This window comes from Carcharodon carcharias, chromosome 5 (genome assembly GCF_017639515.1).
Source record: "Carcharodon carcharias isolate sCarCar2 chromosome 5, sCarCar2.pri, whole genome shotgun sequence".
Taxonomy (NCBI): domain Eukaryota; kingdom Metazoa; phylum Chordata; class Chondrichthyes; order Lamniformes; family Lamnidae; genus Carcharodon; species Carcharodon carcharias.
The window spans coordinates 45,778,760-45,801,372 of record NC_054471.1 but is presented as its reverse complement, the minus strand read 5'-3'; positions in this window follow the sequence as shown (position 1 = coordinate 45,801,372).

Below are 22,613 nucleotides of genomic sequence, written 5' to 3'. Positions count from 1 at the left end.
CCCTCCCCTCACCTCAACCCCACAAGGACCATCTGTCACTTGTTCATGTTGTTCTTTTCAGAGTACTTACCCTTGTCCTGCTATTATCACATTCTGCTTTCTTACCTTAATGCCACTATCAGCACCTCATTTAGCCCTTACCACTACCATTAACACCCCCTTTGTCCTTTTATCTGTGACATCTTTGTCAATCCCTCCTTTGCCCCCACTTATCGCTGGTCTTCTATCCAGCTTCACCTGCTCCACCCCTCTTAAACAGCATAAATTTCATCATATTTTTACTTTTCTTTAGCTCTGAAGAATAGTCATACGGACTCGAAATGTTAACTCTGTTTTTCTCTCCACAAATACTGTTAGACTTGCTCAGTTTTCCCAGCATTTTCTGTTTTTGTTTTACTGCAATACATAAACTGGAAACACTACCACTCACTCAATCTAAAGCTGGTCTTCAACCACAAGAAACTGATCATGCAGGTTTGCACCAGATACCCAGGAAGTGTCCATGATTCATACGTCTTGAGTAGATTGCAGATCCCGGACATCTTCGAGGCACCAAACAGGGTCCAGGGCTGGCTCCTCGGTGACAAAGGTACCCGCAAAAGACGTGGCTGATGATGCCTGTGCTGCAGCCTCAGACTCCTGCAGAGGGAAGATACAACTAGGATCAGGCTGCTGACCAGGCATTTGTGGAGCACAATATAGGGATCCTAAAGATGCGATTCTGATGCCTGGACAGATCTGGTGGAGCACTCCAGTCTCATCCCCAGAGGGATCATGGGTCATTGTGGCTTGCTGTGCATGCAATGTGGTGAGGACTTGCCAGGTGACAAGATGGAAGAGCTGCACATCTCCTCCAATGAGTTGGACCTTGAAGGGGATGAGGGTGATAAATTTGAGGAAGGTGATGCTGCAGGGAAAGAGGCCATAGCATGGACCAGATGAGGCAGTCGTGCATGTGAAGCTCTGACAGCCACCAAATTTCACCAGGAGGGCGACGAGTTGTAGTGAGTACCCTTTTGGACATGAGCCCTCCATCGTAGGCCAGCATTGCAATTCCTCTCACTTCAACCATATACTTCAATGAGAGTAAATAGTGACACTTAAGGCTCACATTGGCTTGATCCTTTGAAGGATAATGAACTCTCGGTAGCATGTGTCCTTACTGAGATAAGGTGCTAACTGGAGGAGGGTGTCCTAGCATCAGATGTCACCAGGTGCTGCCTCTTCAAGCGCCTCTCCAACATCCTAGTCGCAATAGCACCCTTCAAGAGCCAGGAGCTGTCGGTCGAGCCTTGGTGGTCTTGTAGCTGTAAGCCTTCAACCTGACAAGGCTACTCAAGGAGATCCATCTGAAGCAACAGAACTACACACTCTGTGTAACATCGATTGTGAATCAGATAATTCACATTTGGGCAAGGCAGCCGATGATGTTCTCCTGCTGTGAATCCATTTATAGATGACTCAGTCATCTGTGGTGCATTGTTCCAAATCACACTTACATCTGGCACTCTCAGTTATGGATTCTGGACTGCGTTTATCCTCAGCTTAATATGGATGCAAACCACCTCAGCATGACGATAGCAAACGCTTGCCTGCCAGACACTAAAATGCTTCTTCTATCACACAGACATTGTGCCCTCATGGCCCTTGCCAAGTCCAAAATGCACATACTCCATGAAGCCCTCAAGAGCACGCATCATTGCTAATAGAGAGCACACTTCAACTTCAGCACTTCCTTGCTCCTATCCCATTGCTCCCCTAAACATTGTCTAAAGCATCCACTTCCAGAGCCTGCTCAAAGCCTCTATTGCCTGCCAGAAATTACTATTTGGAATTAGCATCGGTGACCTCGGCAAGTGCTTAGATAAGGGCTCGCACAGTGCTGCATCCCTAGTTTGTGACGAGAGCCTTGACCCTGCAAACACACAACTGCAGGGCGAGAGACACACAAGGTGAGGTATTCGAGCACCAGGACAATAACGCAGCTGAGAGGGGCTGAGCTTCGTTAGCTTGAGGTTGCAAGGTGCTCCCACTTATTGGCGAGCTTAGCAGACGTACACGCGGAAAGTCGAAAACACATTTGGCTGACAGCAATGCACACGAGCTCAGAGTATGGGCTCAGAGCATTATAAACCCGTTGAGAGACAGAAAGCACATGGAGTTGCACGATATATGACCCTTCTCCGTGCATGAACACATCTCTCTTTGTACACTGCGCCTTCACCTTTCAAGAATGCAGAAAAGGAGAAGACCTTTGCGTCAGTTTTACACAGCCAAGGATAAAGATAGCGTAACCCTGCAAAGCATGTGAATGCGGTTGGTTCCAGAAGCACACTTAACATTAAGGTCGAGATATCACTGATGTCACGAATGATGTACAAAAGGGGCATACACTTTGGTGATATGGAAGCACAAAACTTTGACGAGAGACCCATGATAGCGATAAGTGGGTGAAGGGACCATGGTATCATACTGATTGACAGCAACACAAGCTCATCATAAAAAGGAGGCATACATAAGAGGAGATATGAAATGGGTGCAATTCTATGTACATTTGTGTACATTATATGCATCTTATGAATATCCATGCCACCACTGTGCTCCTAGATCTTTGTAACTTTCCTAACCCTACTGCTACATCTTGGTGCTTGCCCGACATCCACAGCGGAGGTGAGGCAGCCTGCTGGCCACTACCCCCTGTTGTCTGTGATGACCTTGGCAAGCGCCCTCTGAGGCCCAAGACCTGGAGGGCCCCAGACTACTTCGGGTGTCCTGCTGTGGGGCAGGCGCACCCTCCTTGGCCTGTGGAGCTGGAGATGATGCAGTTACAGGATTTGGACGGACCGGAGGATCCCAGAGTCACCTGGGTGGATGGCGCTGGGGTGTCCAGTGGCTGATCCTCCTCCCTATGGGTTCCTGAGGGCTCCTGCCTGACTCCTTGAGGGACAGCTGGAATGAGGTCATGGTGCCCTGCACCCCTCTCGAGTTGGCACTGATGGATGCCACCAAGGGCTACAGCGAAGGAGTGCAGCTCCTGCAGCAGTGCAGGGCCAATGTCCTGGACCAAGATCTCCATGGCAGCCGCCATCCTGCCTGAGTTGACCTCGGTGCACTGGCATGCCGGCTCTATGACCTCAGACTGAATGCAGACGGACTCCATGATAAGTTGCAATCTGAGGAATGCAGCTGACACCCTTTAATGATGTTCACGTGACTGTTACTGCAGCTCCACCAACTGATTTAGGACCAAGTCCGGAGGCTCATCATCAGTCTTTGACTCAGCATAATTGTGGCCTTAAGTAGTCCTCCAAGTTCCGGCAACCTTGAATGTCCCTGTCTCCACCTGCTATGGAGCAGATTGTGTGCTGTACTTGCCAGATTGTGACCCAGAGGTGTGACTAGGTCCTACCGTGATTTTTTAAAAATTCATTCATGGGATGTGGGCATCGCTGGCTATGCCGGCATTCATTGTCCATTCCTAACTGCTCTTGTTCAGGGGGCACTTAAGAGTCAACCACAATTCTGTGGGTCTGGAGTCACATGTAGGCCAGACAAGGATGACAGATTTTGATTTTCTTCCCTAAAGGGCATTAGTGAACCAGATGGGTTTTTACGACAATCAACAATGGTTTCATGGTCATCATTAGACCATTGAATTCAAATTCCACCATCTGCCATTGTGGGATTTGAACCTAGGTCCCTGGGACATTACTCTGGGTCTTCTGGAATTCTAGTCAGTGACAATACCAATATGTTACCACCTCCCCAGATGTGTATCTCTATGCTGTGGAGGGTGAGGGTGCTATGACATGGGAACATAGAAAAGAGGAGCAGAGTAGGTCATTTGGCCCTTTGAGCCTGCTCTGCCATTCAATATGATCATGACTGATCCTCTATCTCAATGCCATACTCCCACTTTCTCCCCTTGACACCTTTAGAGTCCGGGGGTCTATCTACTTCCTTCTTAAATGTATTCAGTGACTTGGCCTCCACAGCCTCTGTGGTAGAGAATTCCACAAGTTCACCTCCCTCTGAGTGAAGAAGCTTCTCCGCACCTTAGTCGTAAATGGCCTATCCCATGTCCTGGGACTGTGACCATTTGTTCTAGCCAGAGGAAACATCATCCCCGCATCCAGTCTGTCCATCCCTATCAGAATTTTATACGTTCCAGTGAGATGCCCTCTCATTCTTCTAAACTTCTGCAGCCCAATCTCTCCTCAAACAACAATCCTGCCATCCCAGGAATCAGCCTGGTGAACCTTTGCTGCACCCCCTCTATGGCAAGCATATCCTTTCTTAGGTAAACAGACCGCAACTGCACACAATACTCCAGGTATAGTCTCACCAAGGCCCTGCACAGCTGCAGTAAGACATCCTTGCTTCTGTACTCAAATCCTCTCGCAATGAAGGCCAACATACCATTTGTCTTCTTAACTGCTTGACACACCTGCATGCTTGCTTTCAGTGACTGGTGTACAGGGACACCCAGCTCCCTTTGTACATCAACATCTATCACCATTTAAATAATACTCCGCCATTCTGTTTTTCTGAACAAAGTGGATAACTTCACACTTCTCCACGTTATACACTATCTGCCAGGTATTTGCCCAGTCACTCAACCTGTCAAAATCACATGGAAGCCTCTTAACACCCCCCTCATCGTTCAAATTGCCACCAAGTTTTGTGTTGTCAGCAAACTTGGAAATATTACATTTGGTTCCCTCATGCAAATCATTGATATATGCTATGAATAGCTGGGGCCCAAGCATCGATTCCTGTGGTATTCCACTAATCACCGCCTGACACTCTGAAAAAGACCTGTTTATTCCTACTTTATGTTTCCTGTCTGCTAAGCAATTGTCAATCCATGCCAATATATTACCCCCAATCCCATGTGATTTAATTTTATACACTAACCTCTTATGTGGAACTATATCAAAAGCTTTCTGAAAATCCAAATACACCACATGTACTGGTTCTCCCTTATCTATTCTGCTAGTTACATCCTCAAAAAACTCCAGTAGGTTTGTCAAACATGATTTCCCTTTCATAAATCCACGTTGACTTTGTCCAATCCTGTTGATATTTTCTAACTGTCCTGTTATCACATCCTTTACAACTTGAAGTGAAGACTCCCTCTACTGGAAAATGTTGGCAATATCTTCAGGTTCAGTTCCTGGAAGGAGCCAGAGACCTAAAACCTGAGGGTGATGTAACCCTGACAGCCACTGGCAGGGTCATCCTTGTCCCGGTGTGAGGCTCCATGTCAGATTACATGTCATGTAGGACATGTAGGACATGGCACAGCTCAGTGATCATGTCCTTGTTGAACCTGAGCTACCTCAGTCATTGCTGTGGAGTGAGGTAAAGACAGGATAATTACTGTCTGAAAACACTTGGTGGAAAGGGCCTTCAGTGGAGAGTTCTCCTCCTCCATTCAAAGATTATTGTCTCTGAATCCTCTGCTCCAGGTCCTGGTCATGTTGGAGACCAAGAGACACTACAACAACTGCCCCCATATCTGGTACAGGTATTTGTCTGTGCTCCAAGACTGTAGCCACCAGTTACCAAAATCCAACTCCAAAAACCCAGCACAGTACTTCCACAAACTCAGTCTAAACTAATGTAAATAAAAAGCAGCTCATCTGCAACTTGCCGAGTAGCCCATTACATAGTTCCTTTTTTAAAAAATTATTTCATGGGATGTGGACCTCACTGGCTAGGCCAGCATTTGTTGTCCTTCCCTAATTGCCCTTAAGAAGGTGGTGGTGAGTCAGTAAATCTGGTGCAGGTCCAACTGAGTAGTTTGCTAGGCTACTTCAGCGGGCAGCTAAGAGTCACATTGCTGTTCATCTGGAGTCACATGTAGACCAGATCAAGAAAGGAAAGCAGATTTCCTTTCCTAAAGGACATGAGTGAAGCAGATGGGCTTTTATGATAATTGATGATAGTTTCATGGTCACCATTACTGAGAGTAGCTTTCAATTCCAGATTAATTGATTAATTTAAATTCCATCAACTGCTGTGGTGGGATTTGAACTCTAGCAATGCCCGCCGTACTCTTGCTTGCCTTGTTCCCTGCAAACCCCCTGTCATGCTTCTAACTCTGCACTCTTGTTCTCTCCAGATTCATGTATTCTCTGGGTTTCTGCTTTTTCCATGCTCTGGAGTGGTCCAATACATTAAATTCATTACAGAAATCATGGGGTAATTTGAACACTGATGGAGACAGTCATTATTTATTACTTTATTGTACGGGATTATTGCAGACCAAGAATATCAATGTAATGATAAACGTCCCCTCTTCAATGTATATTTTTGCTACATTATTGTAATATTTAATCATGCTGTAACTTTTAAAGGCAGACTGAAAAGATCTTCTTGAGGTAATAGAAAAACTTCACTTACTTTCCATAACTTGAATAACTTCTTTCAAAAGAGCCTCTGGAGTTTTTTCAGCAATCTCCAATATTGTATATACAGTTGAGATAAGCGCTCCTTCAATTGCAATCCAGTCATTTATGTAATTAAAGACAATATTACGATAATGATTCATTTCTGGAACTTCTGGATAACCTCCCTCAGGAACCTCAGGTAATGTGATTTCTAAGTTTCAGAATGAAACAGAATTTAATTTACTCTCACATACATTTGGCACTTCATTAAATTTCTTTTCAAATTTGTGTCTTATTTATGCATTCTGTAATATATCTACCAAAGAATTTTAACAATATCTAATTTGCAAATCTTGTTCTTGGGAGGTTGCCAATCCATGCTTTTTAAAAACAAAATATTATTGGGATCTGGAGCAACATTGGCAAGACAGTATTTATTCTAGAACAAAAACAAAAATACCTGGAAAGATTCAGCAGGTCTGACAGCATCTGCGGAGAGGGATACAGTTGGCGTTTCGAGTCCGAATGACCCTTCATCAGAACTAAGACATACAGAAATGAGATTAAATATAAGCTGGTAGAGGGGGTGGGTGGGACAGGTAGAGTTCAATAGGGGGCTAGTGACAGGTGGAGGCCAAGAAGAGACTGCCAAAGATGTCATAGACAAAAGGACAAAGGGGTGTTGACTGTGGTGATATTATCTAAAGGATGTGCTAATGGGGACATTAAGGGTCGAAAGCAGGACGAGCAAGTGGCAGATGGCCCTAGTGGGGGTGGGGTGGGGGAAGGGATCGAAATGGGCTAAAAGGTGGAGATGAAACAATAGATCGAAATAAATTTAAAAATAGGAAGGAAAAGAAAAATGTATTTGTAAAAAAATTGTCAATTTTTTTTTAAATATTGGAAAAAGATGGATCGGAAAAGGGGTGGGGATGGAGGAGAGAGTTCATGATCTGAAATTGTTGAACTCAATATTAAGTCCGGAAGGCTGTAAAGTGCCTAGTCGGAACATGAGTTGCTGTTCCTCCAGTTTGCATTGAGCTTCACTGGAACATTGCAGCAGGCCAAGGATGGACATGTGGGCATGAGAGCAGGGTGGAGTGTTGAAATGGCAAGCGACAGGGAGGTCTGGGTCATGCTTGCGGACAGACGGAAGGTGTTCCGCAAAGCAGTCACCCAGTCTGCTTCACTTGAAAGGACTGTTTGGGCCCTTGGACGGTGAGGAGGGGGGAAGTAAAGGGGCAGGTGTTGCACCTTCTGCGGTTGCATGGGAAGGTGCCGTGGAAGGGGGTTGAGGTGTAGGGAGTGATGGAGGGGTGAACCAGGGTGTCTTGGAGGGAACAATCCCTGCAGAAAGCCACCAGGGGGACTGAAGGGAAGATGTGTTTGGTGGTGGCATCATGCTGGAGTTGGCAGAAATGGTGGAGGATGATCCTTTGAACGCAGAGGCTGGTGGGGTGATAAGTGAGGACAAGGGGGACCCTATCAAAGCTCCAACAACTCATTGCCACCAACGCCCATCCAGAAGCCTCCACCCCTGCCTCTCCCTCTCTCCCCATCCCGTCTTCCAATCCCAGCCCCAGCCGTGTATTCACCATACCCTCCGACCTTCCCCTCTCTGATGCTGAACGTTCAGTGTTTAGCAACGGATCCTTTTACCCACCTCCAATATTCTCCCTCCACCAGGACCCCTCCCTCTGGATTTTTGCCTGCTCTTGATCTTTTTATTGAGAACTGTCGGCATGACATCAGTCGTCTCAATTTCTCTGCTCCTCTCGCCCACTCTAACCTGTCTCTTTCTGAACATGCCGCATTCCGTTCTCTCAGGTCCAACCCTGACTTTGTCATCAAACCCGCTGACAAGGGTGATGCTGTTGTTGTTTGGTACACTGACCTCTACCTTGCAGAGGCTGAGCGTCAACTCGCAGACACTTCCTCCTACCTCCCCCTGGACCATGATCCCACCACTGAACATTAAGCCATTGTTTCCAGGACTGTCAATGACCTCATCTCCTCTGGAGATCTTCCCTCCACAGCTTCCAACCTCATACTCTCCTGGACGGCCCGCTTCTACTACCTCCTCCCCAAAATTCACAAACAGGACTGTCCCGGCAGACTGATCATGTCAGCCTGTTCCTGCCCCATGGAACTCGTTTCTTGCTATCTTGACTCCATTCTCTCTCCCCTTGTCCAGTCTCTTTCCATCTACAGCCGTGATTCCTCTCATGCTCTACATCATATCAACAATTTCGAGTTCCCTGGCCCCAACCGCCTCCTCTTCACTACGGACGTCCAATCCCTCTACACTTCGATCCCCCACTGGGATGGTCTGAGGGCTCTCCTCTTCTTCCTCAAACAGAGGCCCAAACAATCCCCATCCACCACTACTCTCCTCTGTCTGGCTGAAATTGTTCTCTCACTGAACAATTTCTCCTTAAACTCATCTCACTTCCTCCAAATAAAGGTTATGGCTATGGATACCCGCATGGGCCCCAGTCATTCCATATTCCAGTCCAACTCAGGCCCCCTCCCACAACTCTTTCTTCGGTACATCGATGACTGCTTCAGTGCCGCTTCATGCTCTTGTCTGGATCTGGAAAAATTTATTAATTTTGCTTCCAATTTCCACCCCTCCATCATTTTCACGTGGTCCATCACTGACACTTCCCTTCCCTTCCTTGCCCTCTCAGTCTCAACTTCTGGTGATAGATTGTCCACAAATATTCATTACAAGCCTACCGACTCCCACAGCTACCTCGACTACAGCTCCTCACACCCCGCTTCTTGTAAGGACTCCATCCCATTCTCTCAGTTCCTTTGCCTCCGACGCATCTGTTTTGATGATGCTACTTTCCAACACAGTTCCTCTGACATGTTTTCCTACTTCCTTAACCGGGGTTTTCCACCCGCGGTGGTTGACAGGGCCCTCAACCATGTCCAGCCCATCTCCCGTGCATCCACCCTCACACCTTCCTCTCCCTCCCAGTACCATGATAGGGCCCCCCTTGTCCTCACTTATCACCCCACCAGCCTCTGCGTTCAAAGGATCATCCTCCGCCTTTTCTGCCAACTCCAGCATGATGCCACCACCAAACACATCTTCCCTTCAGCCCCCCTGGTGGCTTTCCGCAGGGATTGTTCCCTCCAAGATACCCTGATCCACCTCTCCATCACTCCCTACACCTCAACCCCCTCCCATGGCACCTTCCCATGCAACTGCAGAAGGTGCAACACCTGCCCCTTTACATCCCCCCTCCTCACCATCCAAGGGCCCAAACGCTCCTTTCAAGTGAAGCAGCGCTTCATTTGCACTTCCCTCAATTTAGTCTGCAGCATTCGCTGCTCCCAATGCAGTCTCCTCTACACTGGAGAGACCAAACGCAGACTGGGTGACCACTTTGCAGAACACCTTTGGTCTGTCCACAAGCATAACCCAGACCTCCCTGTCACTTGCCATTTCAACACTCCACCCTGCTCACATGCCCACATGTCCGTCCTTGACCTGCTGCAATGTTCCAGTGAAGCTTAACGCAAACTGGAGGAACAGCACCTCATCTTCCAATTAGGCACTTTACAAACTTGCGGACTTAATATCGAGTTCAACAATTTCAGATCATGAACTCTCTCCTCCATCCCCACTCCCTTTCCGATCCTCCTTTTTCCAATATTTTAAAAAATATTTTGACAATTTTTTTACAAATATATTTTTCTTTTCCTTCCTATTTTTAAATTTATTTCGATCTATTGTTTCATCTCCACCTTTTAGCCCATTTCGATCCCTTCCCCCACCCCACCCCCACTAGGGCCATCTGCCACTTGCTCGTCCTGCTTTCGACCCTTAATGTCCGCATTAGCACATCCTTTAGATAATATCACCACCGTCAACACCCCTTTGTCCTTTTGTCTATGACATCTTTGGCAATCTCTTCTTGGCCTCCACCTATCACTGGCCCTCTATCGAACTCCACCTGTCCCACCAACCCCATCTACCAGCTTATATTTCATCTCATTTTTGTATGTCTTAGTTCTGATGAAGGGTCATTCGGACTCGAAACGTCAACTGTATCCCTCTCCGCAGATGCTGTTAGACCTGCTGAGTTTTTCCAGGTATTTTTGTTTTTGTTCTAGATTTCCAGCACCCACAGTATTTTGCTTTTATCTCAGTATTTATTCTACTTGTCTCAAAGGCATTTTGGAATCAACCACGTGGTATAGAAATGAAATCAATTTATGGACCAGAGTGAGTAGAGTTGGCAGTTTCACTTCCCTAAAGGACAACAAAAAAATCCAGCAGCTTTCATTTTTATATTCTGGTACCAAAACTTAAATTACCAAATGTTTACAAATTAAATTTCATAACTTGCCATGGTGAGACTTGAGCTCTCTGATTGCTAGCCTATAACCATTAGGCTATTCATATTAGTTGTGGAGCATCAAGATCATATTGGTTGGTGTGGGTGGGAAAGCAGGATGAGGGAGTGCCTGTCATTCCTTTGGCCTGACACCAGATGGCATAACTTAGAACCATAGAAAAATTACAGCACAGTACGAGGCCATTCAGCCCATCTTGTCCATGCCAGCCCGAGGACACCCAGGTGCCCTTTCTAATCCCACCTTCCTGCACCCGGCCCATAGCCATGCAGCTTACAGCACTTTAGGTGCAGATCCAGGTACTTTTTAAAAGAATTTAAAGTTTCTGCCTCTACCACCAACTTGGGCAGCAAATTCCAGACACCCACTACTCTCTGCGTAAAAAAGTTCTTCCTCATGTCCCCCTTACACATTCTGCCACTTATCTTGAATCTATGTCCCCTGGTTCTAGAATTCTCCATCAAGGGAAAAAAAATTAATCCTGTCCACTCTATCTATTCGCCTCATAATTTTGTACACCTCAATCAAGTCACCTCCCAGTCTTCTTTATTGTAAGGAAAATAACTCCAACCTATCCAATCTCTCCTTGTAGCTACTACTTGCATATATCCCTTTAAAGGAACGTTACTTGGGGCAACTGTCCTGGCCCTTATTAGCTGATTATGATGCAAAATCAGACAATCACAAGTCCATCAGCTCAGGCAATTAAGATGAGATTCCTTTTGGAAGTAGTAATGATGAGATTGAAAAACCGACCAGATGAAAATATGGCTAGAATTCTTCCATTTTGGCTCCAAATTTCAACTTCATTAATTTCAGTCTGCTGAAAAGCAGCAGTTTCAGAATCATTGTACCCTGTATTATTTAATTTAGTCTCAGATATGAATAGTAGCATCAGTTGGTAAAATGGCAGTGGCTTATTAATTTATTGACAAAAAATTACTTTTCATGATATACATTTATAACTGTTAAGCCAATCTGTTGGCTGCAGATTGAAGGTATTTTACTTGTTTACAATCCAAATAGTCATTATCATAAAGAGTAAACAATATAGTATAGAGAGATAGTGGCACGAAAGGAATTCTGAGCATCAGTACATAACTAGGAACTAGGCACTTTCTGCAGTTCAAGGATGTTCATTCTAGAATAAAGCTTATTATTATGATTGGTTATCCAAAGTAATTCCACTTACCTTCACATAAAAAAAACTTAGAATCATAGAATGGTTGCAGAATGTAAGGAGACTAATCACCTAGTGTCACACCCCTGCATTTTTCCCATAGCTCTGAAAAGTTTCCTCTTTAGATAATAATCCATTAATGTTGTGTTTATATATTACCCTTCACAATCACACTAGAACAAGAACACAAGAAATAGGAGCAGGAATAGGCCATTTAGTCCCTCAAACCTGCTCCGCCATTCAATAAGGCCATTGAATGTGACCTCAATTCCACTTTCCTACCCGGGACCCCAAAACCTATACACCCTTGTCGCCCAAAAACCTATCTAACTCAGTCTTGAATATATTCAATGACACAGCCTACACTGATCTCTGGGAAAGAGAATTCTTCAGACTAACAACCCTCAGAGAAACAAATTCTTCTCATTTCAGTCTTAAATGGGAGACCCTTAATTTTTAAATTGTCTCCCCTTTGGGTGTCACTGAGTGCTTTATAGCTGAAGTACTTTTGAATGCTAGTCGCTGTTGTAAACAGTCGTCAACATACACATAGCTGGCTCCCACATACAGCTATGCAAAAAAAACCCCAGATAATCTGCTTTGATTAAGAGATGAATGTTGGCCAGGACATTGGGGGTAACTCTTCAGTTAAACCTCTCTTCTGAAATTCCTCAATACTTTTTGTTCATTCATGGGATGTGGGCTTTGCTGGCTAGGCCAGCATTTATTGCCCATCACTAATTGCCCTTCAGAAGGTGGTGGAGAGCTGCCTCCTTGAGCCACTGCAGTCCATGTGGAGTAGGTACACCCACAGTGCTGCAAGGTAGGGATTTCCAGGATTTTCACTCAATAGTGAAGGAAAGGCTATATTTTTCCAAGTCAGGATGGTGAGGAACATAAAGGAGCTGGTGTTCCCATGTGTCTGCTGCCCTTGTCCTTCTAGGTGGTAGCAGCCATGCTGGAAGGTGCTATCTAAGGAGCCTTGGTGAGTTCCTGCAGTGCATCTTGTAGATGGCACCTACTGCTACCACTGTGCGGAGGTACTGGAGGAAGCTTGTGGATGGGGGTGCTAATCAAGTAGGCTGCTTGTCCTGGATGGTGTCAAGCCTCTTGAGTGTTGTTGGATCTGCACTGATCCGGGCAAATGCAGAGTATTCCATCACGCTTCTGACTTGTGACCTGCAGATGGCAGACAAGCTTTGGGAGTCAGGAGGTGAGTTATTCGCTGCAAGATTCTGAGCTTCAGTATCTATATGGCTTATCCAGTTCAGTTTCTGGTCAATGATAACCCCCAGGATGTTGATACTGGGGGATTTAGCTATTGTAATGCCATTGAATGTCAAGGGTGATGGTTATATTATTTCTTGTTGGAGATAGTCATTGCCTGGCACTTGTGTGGCGTGAATGTTACTTGTCACTTGTCAGCCCAGGCCTGGATTTGGCCAGCTCTTGCTGCATTTGGACATGGACTGCTTCAATATCTGAGGAGGCGCAAATGGTGATGAACATTGTGCAATCATCAGCAAATAAGCCCATTTTGGACCTTATGATGGAAGAAAGCTCACTGATGAAGATGGTTGGGCCTACGACAATAGCCAGAGGAACTCCTGCAGTGATGTCCTGGAAGTGAAATGATTGACCTGCAACAACCACAACCATCTTCCTTTACGTTAGGTATGACTCCAACCAGTGGAGAGTTTTCCCCCTGATTCCCATTCACTCCAGTTTTGCCAGGGCCGCTTAATGCCATACTCGGTCAAATGCTGCTTTGATGTCAAGGGAAGTCACTCTCACCTCATTTCTGCAGTTTATCTCTTTTGTCCATGTTTGAACCAAGGCTGTAATGAGGTCAGGAGCTGAGTGACCATGGCGGAACCCTAACTGAGCATCAGTGAGGAGGTTATTGCTAAGCAAGTGCCGCTTGACAGCACTGTTGACGACCCCTTCTGTCACTTCACTGATGATTGAGTGTAATTGTTTGGGTTGAGTTGTCCTACTTTTGTGTACAGGACATACCTGGACAATTTTCCACAATACTGGTAGAAGCAAATGTTGTAGCTATACTGGAACAGCTTGGCTAGGGGCATGGCAAGTTCTACAGCACATGTCTTTAGTACTTGTGCTGGAATATTGCCAAGGCCCATAGCCTTTGCTGTATCCAGCACCTTCAACTATTTCTTGATATCCCGTGGAGTGAATCGAATTGGCTGAAGCCTGGCATCTCTGATGCTGTGGCCCTCCAGACTGTCAACTTTCATTTTTGCAGCCAAGTCCTGGAGTGGATCTTGAATCCACAGCCTTCTAACTCAGTGGCCAGAGTACTACCATCTGAGCCATGGCGGACACCTAAAACATGTTGATCAGTTTATTTATAGGACTACATTCATCCAAAGGGCTCCACAGAAATGGTTCGCTCATCAAATAGAGATAGATAATGAAGCTGATTTTTATATCTGATCTTCGATCCAGCTGCATCAGGAACAGCTCCCATGCAAGAATATGTGTGCTGAATTCAGCATAGGTTGTGTTCAGCTTCTTTATTATTGTTTCAGCAAACTAGAAGCATGAGCAACAGCTAGGATTGGCACCTTGACCTATAGAAGGTGTAAGGTGATTTTACAGCTACAAAGCTTAAAGGCTTTCAACAGCTTAAAGTGCAATGCAATTTTTCATCCAAAGTAGGAGAAAATTGACAACAGCTTTCTTTGGTGTCTTCCGCAATGGAGGATGTGAGACGGAAACTCATATTTCTAAAAGCAGTGGAACTTATAATTGATTAAGTGGCTGAAAGTAGATACCTAGTTCCCAGAGAATAGTCTTAATTTGATAGAAAGTGTAGCAAACTATTTGGCAAAAGATAGCTATCCATCTGAACGCCAGCAGCACTAATCCAAGAACCCGGGAGTAATACTGCAAAAATTGAATGACCAGACCAGGTGTGCCAAGTTAGAATATCGCTTTCACATCTTCCATTGTTTGAACTGTGCCTTGAGCTCTACATAGATGGACAGTAGCTCAGAAGCGTCCTCTGTTTGTCTATTTTGCAGCAGCAAACAGTTTGCTGGGTCTACCTGTTTTTTTCCCTGATACACAAAATGCTGGAGGTGGTTGGGGAGAAAGGATTAAAAAAGTAAATAAATGGAAATAAATAAAGAAACAAACAAACAAATAAATAGAAAAAAATTGAAAACAGGATTTAAAAAGGGATGGAGATGGAGGAGAGAGTTCATGGTCTGAAGTTGCTGAACTCAACATTAAGTCCGGAAGGCTGTAAAGTGCCTAACTGGATGATGAGATGCTGTTCCACCAGTTTGCGTTCGGCTTCACTGGAACATTGCAGCAGGCCAAGGACAGACATGTGGGTATAAGGGCAGGATGGTGTGTTGAAATGGCAAGCGACAGGAAGGTCTGGGTCATGCTTGCCGACAGAGCAAAAGTGTTCCGCAAAGCAGTCACCCAGTTTACATTTGGTTCCCCAATGTAGAGGGGAACATTTTGGAAGCAGTGAATGCAGTAGAACAAATTGAAGGAAGTGCAAGTGAAGTGCTGCTTCACCTGAAAGGAGTATTGGGTCCTTAGACTGTGAGGAGGGAGGAGGTAAAGGGGCAGCTGTTGCGCCTACTGCGACTGCATGGGAAAGTGCCATAGGAAGAGGGTGAGGAGTTGGGGATGATGGAAGAGTGGACCAGGGTGTCACGGATGGAATGGTCTCAATGGAATGCTGATGGAAGTGGGAGGGGGTGAGGGGAAGATGTTTGGTGGTGGCATCATGCTGGTGTTGGCGGAAATGGGGGAGGATGATCCTTTGGATGTGGAGGCTGGTGGGGTGAAAAGTGAGGACAAGGGGGACCCTTGTACTGGGAGGGAGAGTAAGAGGTGAGGGCAGAGGTGCGGGAGATGGGTCGGACACGGTTGTGGGCCCGGTCAACGACAGTGGATGGAAATTGTTGATATAATGTAGGGCATCAGAAAAATCGGGAATATAGGTGGGAAGAGAAGTCAATGGGAATCAGGAGGGAAACTCTCCACTGGTTGGAATCGTACCTAGCACAAGTGAAGGTGGTTGTGGTTTTTGGAGGTCAATCATCTCACTTCCAGGACATCACTGCAGGAGTTCCTCAGGGTAGTGTCCAAGCCCAACAATCTTCAGCTGTTTCATCAATGACCTTCATTCCATCATAAAGTCAAAAGTGGCAATGTTCGCTGATGATTGCACAATGTTCAGCACCATTGGTGACTCCTCAGATGCTGACGCAGTCCATGTCCAAATGCAGCAAGACTTGGACAATATCCAAGCTGACAAGTGGCAAGTAACATTCGCACCACACAAGTGCCAGGCAATGACTATCTCCAACAAGAGAGAATCTATCCATCGCCCTTGATATTCATTGGCATTACCATCACTGAATCCCCCACTATCAACATCCTGAAGGTTACCATTGACCAGAAACTGAACTGGACTAGCCATATACGGCTACAAGAGCAGGTCAGAGGCTAGGAATCCTGTGGCGAGTAACTCACCCGATTGCCTAAAGCCTGGCCACCATCTACAAGGCAGAAGTCAGGAGTGTGATGGAGTACTCTCCACTTGCCTGGATGAGTGCAGCTCTAACAACACTCAAGAAGCTCGACACCATTCAGGACAAAGCAGCCCGCTTGACTGCACCCCATCCACAAACATTCACTCCTTTCACTATCAGCTAACAGTGGCAGCAGTGCGCACCATTTACATGCTGCACTACAAAAACTCACCAAGGCTCCCTAGTCAGCACCTTCTAAAGCCAGGACCACTACCATCTAGAAGGACAAGGGCAGCAGATAGATGGGAACACCACCACCTGGAAGTTCCCCTCCAAGGCACTCACCATCCTGATTTGGAAATATATCACCATTCCTTCACTGTCGCTTGGTCAAAATCCTGGAACTCCCTCCCTAACAGCACTGTGGATGTACCTACACCACATGGACTGCAGCGGTACAAGAAGGTAGCTCACCACCACCTTCTCAAGGGTAATTAGGGATGCGCAATAAATGCTGGCTTAGTCAGCGATGCCCACATCCTGTAAATGAATAAAAAAAATGGTGACAGAAAAATGTGCAGCTGCTAGCTGCCTCCACAGCGATCGAAGTGGTGCCGATTGCTGCTGGGACATCTCAAGCCATTGTTCAATGACCATCACCATTGCAGGGGTTTTTAACAAGAAGATAGCACTTAGTTAGCTCCCATGCCCCAACCACTGGGGAAACTTAAGATAGTAAATGATTATCGCAGGAGAAAGCTTTTGGCCCATCTAGTCCACCTATCCTTGGTGGATTTCCAATAACCCTGAATCTGATTTGTTGAAAGTAAGATTTCTAATTCCTTCTTGAAATCCAATGTTTCTTCTTCCAGCACCTGGGCTGGTAATTTGTTCCATTAAAGTACCAATTTCTCAATGAAAAAATATCTTTTTGCACTTACTATTTTGTTTTATTCCCCTTAGCTTGAAAATATGATCCCTTGAATTTGAATTGTGCATATGGAAGAAAAGTTTACTTGGATCCAATTTGTCCAAGCCTTTCATAAGTTTTAACACATGTTATAACCCCATTAAATATTATGATAAGTACATTTTTTGTCACCAAAGATCTGAAATGTTTCACAAACGTGGCATGTAAATGTATAATCCTATTTTTCAGATTTTGGAAAGTTAGTTATTTTAAACAAAAAAAGTGCTATTAATGAGTCAACTGACCAGGTTCTGGTTCTGGTTCTAGTATTGGTGCAGGCACAAGTTCCAATCCCATTGTAGATTTTGGTTCAGGTGCATTTTCAGTTGTCGGTCGTTGATCGGACTCAGTTTGATCTGTTTGTGCTGAGGGCTGTGCTTCAGATACCTCTATGTCTGATTTAGATTGAGTAGGCTCATTCATTTCTTCGTCAGCTATAATTGAAACGCAACATGAGTTATTGTGGCATGATTGACATGATTGTCTTTTCCTGCCTGTTGCTTTTGTGTATTGGTAAATCAACAAATATATTGGCATCAGAGTTTTCCAGGTATTTCTCTTTCTGTTTTTGCTTTGGATTTCCAGCATCCGCAGTTTTTTGCTTTTATACAGTTAGTGGGAATTAAGTGGATAAATTAAGGACACAAATTTGTCAACATTTTTACAGTGTAGATTTTTTTAAAATTCCAAAATGTCATGGAGTTGTTGTGGCACAGAGGGAGACCATTCGGCCCATCGAGTCAATGCCAACTCTCAGTAGAGCAGGGATTCCTAAACTGTGGGTCACAGCCCTCAGTGGAGTGGTAGGTTGAGCAATTGGGTTCACGAGCTCTCTCTCCTCCATGGTGTCTGTGGAGCAGAGACTTCATTAGGACAGTCCTGGGATTTGGTCTAAGGCCCCTTGACATGCGCATGCACTGTATTTTTCTTGCCTTGGTCTGGTGGACGTTTCCTAATGAAATCACTCCTAAGTGTGCAATCAAAGCCTGCAAAATGATAAATGAAAAAAACATTGCTGCCTGTTCTCCAACAATCCCCCTGCTCCTTGCTCTCACAACTCCACCTGCTCTCACAGTTCTAGAAACCTCAAAGTGCTTTACAGCTAATGAAGTACTTTTTAAGTGTGGTCACTGTTGTAATGTAAGAAACATGGCAGCCAATTTGCATGCAGCAAGCTGCCACAAACAGCAATGTGACAATGACCAGATAATCTGTTTTTGTGATGCTGATCGAGGGATAAATATTGGCTAGGACACCAAAAGTAACTCTTCTGCTCTTCTTCAAAATAGTGCCATGGATTCTTTTACATCTACCAGAGCAGGCAGATGAACCTTTGGTTTCACTTTGAGCCAAAAGATAACACCGTTGACAATGCAGCACTCCTTCAGCTGATGTCCTCAAGTGGAACTCGAATGGGAACCTTCTCACTAAGATGTGAGAGTGCGCACAACTGAGCCAATTGACAGTCTATGCCTAGGGGTCTATAATACTGTTCTGCGACTACACATAGGTACATAAGAGGGATCAACAGTTGACAGAATTTCATTTTTGTGCGTGTGAAAACCTGTAGTTTTTACCCAAGTTTTTACTCAAGTTCTATAGCTTTTCTACTTGTGATAATGCAAAGTCATTTTTTTTATGCCAGAAAAAAAATTGAACATTTTGTATCACACAATGTTAAAATCAGAGCAAAATGGAGGAGCTTAACAAAGCTATTGACTCGTTAGCTATGGGCAAAGCTCCAAGTGCTGTTTCTATACTGCCTGGAAACATCAAGCACTGGAAACTGGCACACCAACATCTGCATGAATTTCTCTGTCCCTGTTGGAGGGAGGGGGCAATGCCCTTGGATGTGCAGGATGCAAAGACTGTGATCCTGCCCAAGAAGGGCGACCAGAACAATTGCAACTACTATTGAGGCATCTCCCCGCTGAACATCATGGGAAACATATGTCTTTAAGAGAAGGAAATCTGCCATCCTACCTGGTCTGGCCTACATGTGACTCCAGATCCACAACAATATGGCTGGCTCTTAAGTGCCCTCTGAAATGGCCTAGCAAGCTACTCAGTTCAAGGGCAAATAGGGAGGGGCAACAAATGCTGGCTTTGCCAGTGATACCCACATCCTATCAAAGAATTTTTAAAAAGACAGTAACGGATTGGGTCTTAACTTCCAAGTTCCCCAGTGTTGGATTGGCAGGGGAGGTACCCCAAAGATGTGCTACAGAATCACCTTTGGAAATTCCCACATAGGGTTTGCACAGCAATTGCCCAGAACTGCAAATTTCCTCTGCACAATTGCCCTGCTCTGTGAACCATCCAAAAATGCGATTTAATGTAGTTTCCAACTGGGTTACACCAATAGTTACCCAGAAAAGGTTAGAAGGATTAAAACCACATCTAACTTCTGGGTAACTATTGTACAGACCAAGACCAACTTCCCACAGGATTACCTAGACATCCCTGACTCCCCTAGTGGACACCCCTACCCCAACCGCACCCCCTGACTACAACCTCCACATGACTCTCCCAAGGGTCTCCCCCAACTCCCTGACTACCCCACATGGAATCCCCCACCCTCCAAACCCCCCAGGGGTCCCCCAACTACCCCACCCTCGGGATTCCCCCCACCTGCACGGGACATTTCCCCTCCTCCCCACACCTTGCGGGCCGGACTCTCACCTAGATCCCCCTCCTCCCAAGCCAGACCCGACCTGACCCGAGGTTGGACACTACCCCTGACTGAGGCCTGACCCCCTCCTCCCGAGGCCTTACCCCCCCTCCCTCTAAGCTCAACCCTCCCTCAAACCCGCGACCTGACTCCCTCCCCCTTGAGACCTCCCCCATACCCCCGTCACTGATGCCCGACCTCCACCTCTCCAGGACTGGCCCCATCACCCACCACCAACTCCAATCCCAACCACGCCCCCCCCCCAACCCAAGGCCCGACCCCCCACCTTCCCCAGGTCTGGCTTCACTGCCCTTTCCTCAGCAAGGCTGCACCAGCCCCCTGACCGCCGACACCACACCCCGAGGCCCAATCCCCCCTCCACCCTCTCAAGTCCCGAATTCCCCACCCCAAGGCCACATTGCTTTCCCTGCCTCCGAGCCCCAACCACCTCCCAACCTCTGACCATGACCACAAGACCCGATCCTATCCCCTCCCCCACCACTCCCGAGACCCGATTTGACTTCAGCTGTCCTGCAGTTTGACAATAGGCTCCAGGTCACGCTGCGCTGCCTGGATCTCACTCACCAGAAAGTCAAGTGAGACAGGTTAGGGAAAAGAAAATATCAGGCAAGCAACTGGGCATGGAGTGGCAATCCAATGCAGATTGCCACTTTGGGATTGCCACTTTGGGACAGTTCAGGTCCATTGTTTCCCCTGGCAGGGAAATCTAGGACATTCTCAGGATAAGGGGCTGGTCATTTCAGACTGAGATGAGTAAAAACTTCTTCACTCAAATAATTGTGAATCTTAGGAATTCCCTGCCCCAAAAGATTGTGCTTGTTCCATCATTGAATATATTTAAGGTTGGGATAGGCAGATTTTTTGCATCTCAGGGGAGCAGACAGGAAAGTGGAGTCAAGGCCAATGATCGGCCAAGATCATGTTGGGCAGAATTTTACGTCCTGCGGGCAGGCGCGCACCTGACCTAATCGAGCGCAAAATAGCGCGTGATGACTTTGGATGAGCGTCCCGATGTCATTGCGCACTCGTGCAATATTTTGGTCGGTGGGCGCGAGCAGGTGCCAGGGCCATGCCTGCCATTAATTAAGAGGGCACTTAAGATCATTAAAAAGCTAATTGACAATGATTTTTTGTTGCCTGTGCGATTTCACACTCGTCGCACAGGCAAAACAGGCAGGCTACTAGCCGACAATTTCCAAAAGCTCATCCATGGGTGGGATAAAAGGGATGAGCAGCATTGCCAATGTCAGTAATGGGGAGGTTGGTACCTGGTTTGCTGCTGGTGACTTACTGATACTTGGCAGCTTCAGCTCTGTTCAGGGCTTCATTGTTAGCATTTCCCAGGCTTCATTTAAGGACTCATTGGTGTCCCCAAAGGCCCTGGAGGATTCAGACCATGTGGACCCTTCCAGGTATTAGATAGCCTTCCATTACCCTGGTAATGGGGACTGTGGTTTCCGGTGGTGGCACCTCCTCTGAGGAGGAAGATAGGGGCAGAAGGGAGAAGAAGCCAGGTATCCCAATGCAGCTTCCAGGAGGGGGACCTGTGGGAGGTGCAAGCACAAGGGGTGTAGGGTCAGCAGGAAGTCCAAGGCATCAGGAGCCGCAAAACCCAAAGCCAGGGTTTACAGGTGGTAATGCTGCTACCTCAATATGTCTGAGGTGCAATGCCGAAGGAGGCCCTGTCTCTCAAGGCAGACAATGACCTCTAATTATCAGATGATTGGGCCTGAGATCAGCTCTGACTGTGTGGGTGCATATCCCATGCCTCCAGCTCTTTCCAGGGTTCAGTGGGGGTTCTGTGTGGAGTCTCAAAATCAGCTGTCCATAGTTGTATCAAGCTGGTGACAGAAGCTCTGTTCAGACGGGTACTGGCCTTTATTCTTTACCACATGGACAAGGCCAGCCAGGCTGAGTGAGTCAGAGCCTTCGCAGTGATTGCTGGGTTCCCCCGCATTAAGTGTGCAATCGACTGCTTACAAATGGCCATCAAGGCACCAGTGGGTTAGACAGGTGCCTTCGTCAACAGGAAGAGATTCCACTCCATGAAGTACGGATAGTGTGTGACTACAGGATGCAGATTCTGCACGTCTGTGCAAGGTACCCTGGCAGCTCCCATAATGCTTACATCCTGAGACACTCCCAGGTGTCGAGGTTCTTCTGAGCTCCAGCCCGACTGGATGGATGGCTGCAGGGTGACAAGGGCACTCTTTGCCTTCGCCTGCACATCAAACGTGTATGAAGTGCCCTCACAAACGTGCACCGACATTCTAGCCGCTGATCTAATGCCTACCAAGGTGCTGGTACCTGCTTCAGAGAGCGTGTGTGACGCAGGTACAAATGAAGCCCGGTGGTCTTCTGGTGTCAGGGGTGGCCCTTCGGGGTCCAAGTACATGTCATTAATTAAAGTCACCGCACTGTCACTGTGCATGCCAGGCACCCTGGTGAGACAATGGAGATCTGCATCATGGTGCCATCATCTTTC